Source organism: Leopardus geoffroyi, chromosome X (genome assembly GCF_018350155.1).
Source record: "Leopardus geoffroyi isolate Oge1 chromosome X, O.geoffroyi_Oge1_pat1.0, whole genome shotgun sequence".
Classification (NCBI taxonomy): domain Eukaryota; kingdom Metazoa; phylum Chordata; class Mammalia; order Carnivora; family Felidae; genus Leopardus; species Leopardus geoffroyi.
Genome location: NC_059343.1, coordinates 108,107,176 through 108,119,924, shown reverse-complemented (window position 1 = coordinate 108,119,924; position 12,749 = coordinate 108,107,176). Strand labels below are relative to the sequence as shown.

The 12,749-nt window shown below is 43.7% G+C and overlaps 1 protein-coding gene across 8 annotated transcripts in view; it reads right to left on the bottom strand.

Annotated features, from left to right (window-relative positions):
- Window positions 1-12,749, bottom strand: part of BCORL1 (BCL6 corepressor like 1) — a 64,616-nt gene that overhangs the window by 45,290 nt on the left and 6,577 nt on the right. The window contains exon 1 of one of the 8 annotated variants that reach the window (XM_045473109.1): window positions 3,319-5,130. The exons of 6 other annotated variants lie outside the window; for them this stretch is intronic. The gene's annotated coding sequence lies outside the window, so the exon portion shown is untranslated. Of the gene's footprint in view, window positions 1-3,318; window positions 5,131-12,749 lie in introns of those variants that run through there. One more of the 8 variants, XM_045473106.1, reaches the window with a different exon arrangement.

Sequence of the window (12,749 nt, the reverse complement as noted above, 5' to 3'; positions counted from 1 at the left end):
GGTACCAAAACATTAAAGCAGTCTTTCCCACAAGGCAGCCTGCTAAGGAAAATTAAGGTCCAAATGGGGATGAGGGTGCACCAGCTTTCCAGGAATCCATAGGTTTCAGGATGGAGACGAGGATGCTGTTAATCACCTAGAGTGATTTTTAAATTATCTTAAAGACAGATATGCCTGAGTGTTCAAGGAAATTCAATCTATTCCAGACAAACGAGATGACAGTATATTTTTTCACACACATTTAGCCCAACCAACTGCAATTAGAGGGTTGTTCCCATATATGAACAATGCGTTGAAAGACTACTGGGGATCTTTTTCTCAAACCTCTCTAAATCCACGGGTACTGAAGTATTTGAGTGATGTACCAATTTAAGTTCTCCAGAGGAAGCACACGCTTTCTTTATAAGCCCTTCAAAAATACTCTATTCTGATTTCCACTTGGGAGTTATACAGATATAACACGTATATCTAAGCTGGTTTAAAGTTCCCTAAAAATCAGATGCAATACCCCTTGTACTCTGGCCACAAACAAGTAAACAAACAAAAAACAACGGTCTGTGAAAAAACCATACATTTCTGTCCTTGTCCCTTTCTATAGGTCTTGTCATCCCCATGACCTACCACCCCCTTCAGCAGCTAACGTCCAGCTGTCGCTGTTGACAACCACTGCACAGCCAATTCACCCTTCTAGAGAAAATGAGGCATCAAGAAAAAGAGGTTTATGTTTACCCAATGAGCTTGTCTTAAGACCCTTAAACTCTTGAATTAACTTATTAGCTAAAGTCTTCTTCATCAAAGCTCAACTGAACAGAACCCTCCAGTGATCAGAATTTTCTGTTCTCCACTTTGCCAAGAAGTAAATCACTAAAATACAGTCACATCAGGGGTTTGTTTCATTAATTCTTTATATAATTTTCAGAGACTGTCCACATTCAACACAATAGCACTTATCCATTCAACAAATATTTACTGAGCTCCTACTGTATGCCAGCACTGTCCTCGGTACTGGGGATTCAACAACTACCTAACAACACCGAAATCACTGCCTTCATGAAACGTGTATTCTAGTGGGATGAAATGGACAATACACATGTGAAATGATTCCTGTTATAGTATAAGGTGGTATATAACACAAGCTAAGGGCCATGGTGACAGAGGTGGGGCGGGGGCGGGGCGCAGAATGGGCTACACTCTGTAAGTAGGTAATCAGCATATGTCTTGCTGAGGAGACGTTTAAACATCCTGAAGGAAGCAAAGGGGTGAGCCATGTGGATATCTGGGGGAAGAGCATTCCAGGCAGAGGGAACAATCTATGCAAAGGTCCTAGGGCAGGAGGCTACATGATAAGATCAAGAAAGAGCCAGGAGGCCAGGTGGCTGGTACAGCAGAGTCTCCAAGCAAGGGAGACAGGCAGTACAAGGACAGCAGAGCCACAGCCTCCCATTCTCATCCTGGTCCTCACCCTCCCCATGTCTGTGGCGCAGGATACTTCTGCCCTTGCTTTCTTTGTACTTGCCCCACTCTTGGCTTTCCTGACCCAGTGCCTGATGGCTTCTCCAGGCTCTTCTCTCTCTCTACCCACCCCAGAAACCCAGCCCTCATCTTGCCTGGTCTCTCCTCACCCCTGTGAGCCCCCATCTCTTCCCCTTCCTTCCCTCTCTCTCTCCCTACCCCCTTCTCTCTCTCTCTTCTCCATTCCCTCTCAATTTCTCTTTCCTATTCCCCTCTATCACTCATTCTCACCTCCCTCTTCCCCCTGTTATTCTCCCATCTGTCTCTCTCTTTACCTCTTCCCTGCTTCTCTTTCCCCTTTCCAATCTCTCTTGGCACAATCTGCACTCCTCCACCTTCTTCCTTGCTCCCCTCATCCTCATTTCTCCCTTGGGATCCCGTCTCTTCTCCCTCTCCTCCTCCTTCCCTTCCTCCCTCCCCCTGCATCCCCCTCCCTTCTACTCGTTGTCCTCACCTCGGCCTTCAGTCCCCCCCATCTGTCTCCCTCTATCTCTCTTATGTCTCTTTCTGTCTCTCTAGCTCAGTCTGGCTCTCCTTGGTTCTCCCCCACTCCACCTGTGTGTGTGTGTGTGTGTGTGTGTGTGTGTGTGTGTGTGTACCCTGCTCCTTCTCCTCTCTAGCTCCTGAGCTCCCCCAGTTGCAATTCTCCCCTTCCTGCACCAAAGACTCCCAAATCTGTATCTCTATCCCTGACCTCTCTCCTTAGACCCAGACCAGAATTTCCAGCTGCCAGCAACTTGCTGTTAATTGGATGTCCACCGAGCCCCTCAAACTCAATGTGTCTCAAACCGAACTCATTATCTGTTCCCATAAACCTGCTCCCCACCCCCCACGCCCAGCGTGTTTCCTATCTTAGTTAATGGCACCACTATCCCCCAGCCTGGAAATTTCAGCAGTGTCGTCTTCAACTCCTCTCCCTCGCCCCCTCCCCTCGGCTGCCCACAGCCAATCAGGAGTCAAGCCTTAATAATGCCATCTCCATCCTCTCCTGCCCCTCTTGCCACCACCCTGATGCAGGCCCTCTATCATCTCTCACCCAGAATATTACAATAGCCCCTTAACTGGTCCCTCTGCCTCCAATTTCTTGATTCTACAATCAATTCATCTTCTGAAGCACCAGTTCGATCATGTTGCCCCCGCCCTCCTCAAAAGCTTTCAATAGCTTTCCTGTCTTCAGAATCAAGCCCAAATTTCTTAGCACAGCATTCCAGGCCCTCCAAGACCTGGCCTCAAACCTCCTCTGGTCTCCTCTTTGGCCACATCCTGCTGTTTCCCTGCCGCCTCGCTGTCCCAGCTCCTGACCCTTCCCTGAACAGACCATCCAGTTTCAGGACTTTGCTGCTTCCTCACCCTGCAATGGCCTATCCTGTGCCCCTCCTCCTCTCTGTGTCACCCCTCAAAGCCTGGCTTAAATGTCATCATGTCATCTCCCAAGCCCCAGCCCCTGGTCAGTTAACCCTTCCCTCTCTGGTTCTCCTCAAACATTGTATTCCTACCTCTCCCACAGCACTGATTCTTACTCTTCTCTGCAGTGTGGTTATTTGGGGGTATGGCATGTCTGTCTCCCCTACCAATCAAGCTACTCAAGGTAAGAAATATCCTCTTTTCTGTCTCTGGTTCCTCTGCAATGTCTTACATATAGTAAGTACTTCAGTAAATGAGTGTTATATGGAAGTGAATCCTGGAGGAGAATTGAGGTGATGACCTTGAGAAATTACAAGGAAAATCAACCCCCCCAAAGGTGTCCCTTGTGCTTAGTTACTATAGGAAAGAAGGCTGGACTTCAGTGAAAACACTATGCATTACCTATAGCACGTCGTTTGCAGCAGCATGATTCCAGCATAGTCCATTGTCTTTGAGTTGTTTTGCCCCTCTGTAAATTGCAGGTAACTGATGGATATGCAAACTCTGTATTGTCCCATAGAGTTTGGAGTGACTTCCCTCCCCATTGTGGAAAAACCAGTTTTGCCTCCATTTGCAATTCAATTCCTTTACTCCATATAAATTTGTGCTTTTGGACTTTTTCTCTGAACCAGCTAGAACATCTGTCTGGTTCCCTGGCTGATTAATGAGTAAAATAAAATCTTTAACACATGTTCATTTTTACATCTATATAAGACTCATGATTTTACCTTTTTCTAAAAACTATCCTTAACATTCCTAAGACAGCTATGTGGGTTAACGCATGATTTTAGAAAGATTTCAACGAGGGGTAAGACAAATGGATGGACTGTCTGCTTCATATCAGTTCACCAGGATCCCATCCCATCCCTGAACATCCTGGTCAATCAAGTTGTGACTTTTTCTTAGACTAACTTGGAATATCCCAGTTTAAGAAACAACAGCTCAGCCCGTTGACTGACACACCAGGTACTTTTTAAAAATCTTTTCTCCCTATGAAGCATTAGAATAAATCAGGCAATGAAAGGGGTTACACTTGCCACAAGATGAATTTTAACACAAAGTTTGAGTTTAGTGCCTATCTGAATATCTGTAGGCAGCAGATATAAGTCAAGTCACCACTGCTTTTTCACTCTTGGGTTTATTTTTGTTCTATTTAGAGGGGATTAGTAGTTTGTAGTGCCTGGGACAGAAATCAGAGGGGAGAATGAGGCCTGGCATTTGAAAACACAACACATAAAATATCATCACCTAGATAAAGGAGTTTTTAGACCCCTCAAAGCAAAAATAACAACAAGAAAACCAAGAAAAAAACAAAATAATTACCAGATAATATCACACATTTTAGGACTACCTAAAGGCACCCCTATTTTCATGAGATCCAGAAGACAGAATATTTGCTTAACTCTTGGCTTCCCACTCTTCTGTTATGAATTCCTCAGCCCCTCTTCCTATGTAAGGCATACCGCTGCTATTAACTGTAGCCTTTGCGGAGGAGGGGAGGGGAGAGGCAGAAAGCAAGGGCAAGAGGGCAGTGAGCTAAGTGGTCTACACAAGAAGGCAAAATTGGTCCTCCGGAGCCAGAGAGTAAGCAAAGGGAACTTCCAAAGAGGCACTGATGGCGTCAATGTCCACAGGACCGGAGGAGTCCAGATGGCCAATGTACACCAATGTTTCCCAAGTCGGAATCACCAAAGAGCTTGTTCAAAATACAGATTCATTAGTCTCAGCCCTGGAGATTCTGATCTGGTAGGCCCAGGGTGTCGTTTCATCATTACCATGTCCAATCAAATTAGTAACCACTCCACCGTACACTGCTTTTCAAGAGAGGTGAGCAAAACAGAAAAACCTTACACACACCACCCTTGGTAGGTTCCGCTGGCATACACACTTGTGTACCGACTTGCTTTTGCTTACAAAGCCTGCATTCGTGTGTGGTGTGCATTCTCAATCTGTGTGTCTTGCTCTCTGTGATGGGAACCATCACATCAAAGGCTAAAGGCAAAGTTCCTAAAAGGAACTTGGAAGAAACCTGGTAATCCCGATGTGACCCGGGAAGCACAGGCACAAGGATATGAAATACCTCAAAGGATTTTCCCAGATACCGCAACCATGTAATTGTTAAGAAATGAACAGCTGCATGGCCCCAGAATCAAATGCCGGTCACTGCCTGCAAGGCAGTGGGACCACAGTGAGCAATCCCTACTTTGGGGGGGAAAACTCAAAAGACACATCCAATTCAGAGTGAGAACAAAGAAGAGCACATGCTCTGCCAACCCAAAGTGATAGTGGGGCTGAAAAAATAAATAAATACAATGTTTTGATTAAGCAGGCATACCGATGCACACTTAAGGAGGGCTGACCAAGATCCAAGGGCATGAATCCGGCAAGTGGACAGCAGAGAGGAGGCAGTCAGACATAATCACTACATTACAAAACAGGGGAAACCAAAGAGAAAATGGACTAATAGGAGAACAATAACTTTAAAATGGTGAAAATAGCAGCTAAGCTGAGGGCAAGCAGGGAGTAGAAGACAAACCATAATGAGGCAGAGAGCTTCCCCCCACCAAAAATTCAAAAGAAAAAAATAACCGCCAGAAGACAAGGGCAGGTGTGAAAGGCATAACAGAGAGGCCCACAGAATAAAACAACCAAAAGAAAAAATGAAATAGGGGAACCTGAAATATTTCACCATCATGGGCCAAACTGAAACACTGTGGGGAAGCACTTAACACAGACATTTTAAAAAGTTTAGAGAGAATATGTTATCAAAAGGGGAAGAACATCAAATTATAATCCAAGTCAGGGTTTGGGGGAGCTGGTAACGGGGGATAGGCAGCACTAAAATCTCAAAGAAGATTTTACAGATTGGGTAGACATTTTCTGTTCTGTTTTGAAATGAAGATGCCAAAACAAGCAGATTTCACAACAACTACAAGCAAAAGTATGGTCATTGTGCATATGAGGAAGAGAAGGACACGAAAGGAGGTAATACAGCATCTATCTGACAAAATGTCTTTTACCTTGGTAAAACATTAACCTTAAAAATGGCCAGACAGGGTGTTTGTCCAGTGAACAAGTTCCTCAGAATCATGTAGCTTCCTTTGTGGCCAAAGACCCCTTATGTGCAGAACAACATACAGGATACAACCAGGCCCTTTACACATAGCATGAAACCTTTCCCATTTGTTCATGGTTGGACTCTTACTATCTAGCCAATAAATTAGAAGTTCAAGATTAAGAAGGTCTCACTTAAACTAAATCTGGTAGTACTCTCCCAGGCTACTTTTGGTTCACATTGTCTGGTGACCTGGAAGCAATTATGATTTTAAGAAATGAAAGAGCCGGAAAATATTCTTCTTGAAGCCTGGCCCTGAATCTGTCCTCAAGAGGATAGGCGTGGCCAGTAGACAGTTTAAGAAGGAGGGTTGGGCCAGTGATGACTAATGTGTAAAGAAAACCAACTTTGGGACCTATTGCTCCAACAGAAATCTAGAGTTCTGGGTAAAGCTCCCATAAGTCAGAGATATTCACATTCAAACTTCATGGAATCAAAGGAGAGGCCAGCCCATTACCCCACTTTGGGAAAAGCAGCACCTAAAACAACCCCAAGGATTTCCAAGAGACATCCAATGGGCCAAGGGGAAAAGGCCAGGACTCCCACCTAACCACTGAAATGCCTTCAGAAAGAGGTCAAAAGGTCTCAAAATCAGTGGTTTTTTTTTAATGTTTATTTTTGAGAGAGCTAGAGAGCATGTGAGCAGGGGAGGGGGCAGAGAAACAGAGAGACAGAAGATCCAAAGCAGGCTCTGCACTGGATAAGCAGACAGCCTGAATGCGGGGCTTGAACTCACAGACCATGAGATCATGACCTAAGCCAAAGTCAGACACTTAACCGACTGAGCCACCCAGGCACCCCACAAAATCAGTTTTCAGTAGGAAAGTGTACACATACTCAACAAAGATAACTTTACCTGGTTTTTAGATATGGAGCCCCTACCACAGATCTTACCTTCCTTGTTGCTCTCTGCCTTCTTCCACATGCCTTCCACTCAGTCCTCCCCTCCACTCAGCCCTCTGGGGAGACCACTGAGCTGCTGGAGGTTCAGCCCCTGTTGCCTCCAGGGACCTAACCTTAACCCTAGCCAGGGCCCTGGCCCTAAGGGGCCCCACCATTGAGGTCTAGAAAAAGATAGATTTGGGGCCAGTGACCAGCGTGGAATATTTCAGCGTGGAAGCCAGAATTTTGCCATGACATTTCCAGGGCCAGGATGGAGCTGCAAAAAGGATCATGAGATCTTACCTAACCCTGGCCCACACAACCTTCTGGCTCCAGAATCCAAACCCTAGGCCTGAGCCGCACCTGACCATGCACCCTCAACTCATATATCCCCATCTAATCATATATCCCAAGCCTCACCCCCTAATGAGGAAGTTCTCCCAGTGCAAATTGTCCTAATCTAAGGATTTCCCATATAAATGTGTTCTAATATTCTCCACAGGCTTTCCCTCTAATATCCATAACCCCTCACCTTCTGTACCATTAACCAAATATCCCCTTCCCTGAAACTCAAGAGTCCCTTATACAAGCCCCAAACACTTTACTTTGCTTCCCTTCATGCAAACAGGCTCCTCTATCACTACATGCTACCACACACCCACACCCCCACACACACACACGCAAAATCAACTGGAAATAATCTGCTGGGCAACTGAAAGGAGGAAGGGGCCCTTTGTACTGTTCATCCCAGCCTTCTGCCTGACTAATCCATTGTAGCACTCTCTAGTTACCCTGAGGGTTTTTTCTACCCAAATATTTCTACTGGTTGTACCCCAAGGGATAAGTCTTATAGGAGACATTGTATCGTGTTCTCAGATACATTAATTCCTGTATTTAGCGAGAAGACTAAGTAGTTGCCTGCACATGCCTATAGCATGGACACCTTCATAGACACCTTGGTACCTCCACATTTAAAACCCTGGCCTATAAACATTTATGAGACTGGATACAAAAGAATTTTAACTACCTGTTAAACACATGAGAGCTTACTCATTCAAATGAATGTAGTTACCTACAAAGCAATCACCTTGGTAGGCTAGACCTTTGGATGGAGTGACCAGGGCTTGCAATCTCCCTGGGGCTCTTCAGTGAATATTACCACCCAAACCCTTTCCAATCCAAACCATACCATTCTTAATCTCCCCACTAGTGCTGGATCTACACTCAGTCAGAAACTTGATGTTTAAAAACTGCCAAAATCCATTCAGAGTCATCTATTCACACAGCAGCAACACCCTTGAAGAGTGATATAGTCTAGTATCTACAGCCTAAATTGGAGGGGGTGTATTTGGGAGAGCATTTTCAGCCCCTATTTGTTAGCCATCTCAGGTACCTCATTAGGTACACTTATTATGCCATCTGCAAAATAGAAATAAAGGAGTCCCTACTTAAAAATGAGAACAGGAGGTGCCTGGCTGGCTCAGTTGGTAAAGCGTACGACTCTGGATCTCAGGGTCATGAGTTCAAGCCCCATGTTGGGTGTGGAGCTTACTTAAAAAAAGTAACAATAAAATAAAATTGAGAATAGCACAAAAGCACTTAACAGGACCAAAGGTAATCAAGTCCAACAATGAAGGAGGCAAAAGCAAAAGTTTTAATCTCTCACATTTTCATACCACCAGTCCATTTAGCTTTTCTATCCACTACCATACTTTTTTCCTGTTATTCAAATAGTACTTGCATCTCCTGCTGCAGGAAAATAATTTTACTCCATTTAAGGAAAACACCTCATCATAGCTTTATACTAAACCTAGGATCTAGTCACAAGATTTTATACAACTTCTAAATGTCACCAATATCTAGAAAGCCTAAGCGATCATCATGAAATTAATCAGTCCTTTTCAAAATGCAGAGCCACCTCAAAATGGCATGGTAAGTAACTAGGGTCTTTTTTTTAAAAGCACTTATTTCCTCTAGATCAAAAAAAAAATAAGAGTTGACTTTCCTCTGTCTTGGTCTTCAGCAGAACCATGTGAATATTTGGTGTGTCTTTCACACTCCAAAGTTGAATCATTGTAGTCTGAGATCTGAATCCCTTTCATGATGCTTCTGTGTCTTCCATGCTATGGACTGTGAGAGTGGCCCTTGGGTATCTCCATTTCGGTATACTGCATTCATGATACGGAATTTTTCATCTAAAGAGGTTTCCTCCTCACTAAACTTGTGCCTTTTTTTTAAAGTGTCTTGGACCTCTCACACAAATATTTGGAAAGGCCATTACCACACTATTTTTTCTATTCTCTCATTCCAGACTAGGGGCTCAACTCATTTTACATAAATTACTCATTCAGGGGCCCCTGGGTGGCTCAGTCAGTTGAACGCCTGACTCTTGCGCTTCAGCTCAGATCATGATCTCACAGTTCGTGAGTTTGAGCCTGGCATTGGGCTACATAATGACAGTGCGGAGCCTGCTTAGGATTCTCTCTCTCTCCCTCTCTCTCTGCCCCTCCCTGCTCATGCTCTCTCTCTCTTAAATAAACTTTAAAAAATAATAAAATAAATTAGTCGTTCAAAGGTATACATATAGAGTGTACACGTGTATATCTATATACACATATATATACATTACTCATTCAAAGGTACACATATAGAGTGTCTATATGCTATCGGCTCCCCAAGGCTAGAAAGGATATTTACTACTTCTTTTAACATCCACTCCCAATAGTGTCGAGCATGATACAAGGCATACAATATGTGCTCAGTAAATAAACTACTGGGAAAAACTAAAATCCTCTCTAGGTTATATGGAAACCAAGAATCCCGCATAAAAAGCATTGGGTCTGTGGATGCCTTTTACTTCCTTTGGTCCTTACAAAGGAAGACTCTATCTAACCAGGCTCTATCTACCAGCCTTTCTCTTCTGTCTTTTCTTTACTTCCACAATAAAGACAATCAGAAATAAAATGAGGCCAGGGCAAAACAACAAAGTCAACTTCCAATTATTTGAGTGTAGTTTAGCCACAGCTAATTTTTAAACCCAGCCAACTTATGGACTGCCTACTGCTACTTACAGTATGTGTGTACTCAGGGAACAACTCCTTTTAATATCTGCTGAAGCAAAATATAAATAGGAAGGTAAATCTGCTGGGGGGCGGGGGCAGGTAGAGATTAATAATACATTTCCAAGCCAAAAAAGAAATTATTAATTTGTTAACTGATCTACTGTTTTAAATTGGCCAGCTATTACTCTCTCCTTATATTGGCATAGCTGACTGTTGGCATCAAAGTCCACTCTGGCTGCAGAGAGGATCTCTATTTTACAGCCCCCCCCCTTTTTTTTGGTGTTCAGAAGTTTGGTCTGGTGATACCTGAGGTATTCGAGACATGCTTTCTCCCATCCAATTGCTGATGAACATCCTTGTCATAGAGCCATGCAAGACCCAGGCTCTATCTACCAGCCTTTATAGAACTTCCAGATGTTAGAGACATCTGGAAAGCCCAACCAGTTGTAATTAAACACAGCAGCCCTTTTCAGAAAGCAATCGTTTTTTAAAATGTCACCCTAGTAAACTAGGTTTGGGTCATGGCCCAAAATGTCCCCTGAAATTTCAACTAGATATAGACTCTTCAGTTTCTGCCCTAAAATCCTGAGTGAGAAGTGTTACAGCACAGCTGTTGGAGAAACTGCCACCTTCCACCTCAAAGGTGGATGCAATAATGCAGTGGTGAGCCAAGTTATTCCTTCCTACCACATTGTAAATGCTAAGCATGTACTAATACAACAGGAATATGGAGAAAGAGCACAGAGAATCAAGATACGTGGGAGTGCTCAGGAGCTGTGGATAGTTTTTATTTTGCCACCATGTGGCATAGAGAAATATAAAAGGTCATAGGACTCCATTGAACAAGCAAAACTAGATCATAATGTAATAATGGATGCCATTTACTGGACTCCTGCTATGGAGCTGGTCTGCCATGTATATATCATCTTGTGCAATCCTCATAGCCCTGTGAGACTGGGATTATCATCTCCATTTTATAGATGAAAACACTGAGGCTCAAGAAAGTTCAGCAGTTTGCTTCTACCACACAGCCAGGAAGTAGAAGAGCAAGGACTCTAACTTAAGGCAGTATGTCTCCAAAGCCCTCCAGCTAATTCTGAGACACACCAAAGTTTGAGAACCACTACAAGATACTAACCTGCACAAGGTGCGACCAAGTTAAACTGAGTAAAGACCTGTCATCATGAGACACCTAATCATCTCATGGATCAGGTATAGAGTGCATTGACTCATCCTGGGGATCAGAGTCACGTACAGTGCACTTTTCCATAGAACTTGGAAAAATGAAAGTCTGCTTGTTTTTCTTGTCCCCAGACACCAACATTATAACAAAACTTGACTATACCCTTAAATGGCACTAACACTAAGATTTCTAGACATACCTTAGCAATGAGGTAACCAAATTTTGTTTCTTAGCTGACAGTCGGTAAAGAAGCCTGAAACACAAAGCTTTGCTGCCCCTCAGTACTCTCAATTCTTCACAGACGCTAAACTTAAGATCTTCTTAAAATCCAAATGAAGACGTATCCTGCCTCACATACTCTCCACGAGTAAATCTGAAAATTATCACATTTTACAAATAATAAATCATCACTCTTCAAATTCATCACAATTCACTGACCAGGGAAACTATGACCTTGACGTGCAGCCTGCAGCCACTTTACAAACAATTATCCATGTTTTAATGTTTTATGGGGAAAGGGTGGCTTCTGCTTAAAAAAGAAAAAGAGGGAAACAGAACAGCGCATTTGAATTATGGGAATAGAAACAGAGTTAAATTTTACTCTTGACCAGATTTCAACTTCAGTTCACCAAAGAAAGTTTTCATCATAAAATACTGCTTTCAAGTTATGAACAGTGGAAAGGGTACAATTTAGAAAAAGAACAGTTTCTACATTACTTTAAAGATAACCATTTCAAAACTGACATTAATAAAGCCTAGTTAGTATGTGAGACTACATAAAATACTGTACTAGCATCCTAGTGGCCAAGAGGTAGATTACTTCTTATTACCCCCCTCTTTGGCCATCCTGATGCTAAACCCTCTGCCAAGCATAGACACACCTAACTGGAGCTCCGGCATTAAGAAATTGCCTTTCCTTGGGGTGCCTGGGTGGCGCAGTCGGTTAAGCGTCCGACTTCAGCCAGGTCACGATCTCGCGGTCCGTGAGTTCGAGCCCCGCGTCGGGCTCTGGGCTGATGGCTCAGAGCCTGGAGCCTGCTTCCGATTCTGTGTCTCCCTCTCTCTCTGCCCCTCCCCCGTTCATGCTCTGTCTCTCTCTGTCCCCAAAATAAATAAATGTTAAAAATTAAAAAAAAAAAAAAAAAAGAAATTGCCTTTCCTTTTGAAAACTCAAAGGTCTAGGGTCTTCCTTCCCCCCTTATGTAATTCTCAGTGGCTTCTCCCCTTTCCCGTCTGTTTTACCCCAACAATTTCCACTTTCCCCAGCCCTCTCTCTGTTAGTGTTCACTTTCCCACCCAACTTAACCATGAACTCCTCCTCTCTCAATCCCAGATGCTGGCTAACGCTGGAAAACAGCTCTCTACCCCACTGTGGCCATTCTATTCCATCTCAAATGGAGCTCTCAGCCTAGAATCAATGAACCAGTCCAGATGTCCAACGCATGATTAGTGCCTCTCCTCCATGCCCCCACCCCACCCTCCAATTCTGGCCCAAGGCTCTAAGGCCACTGTTCTTTATCCTGTTTCACTCTGGAATTTCCATAATTCACCTCCCTATATCTAGGATTCCTCCCACTTGCAGACTGGAAAA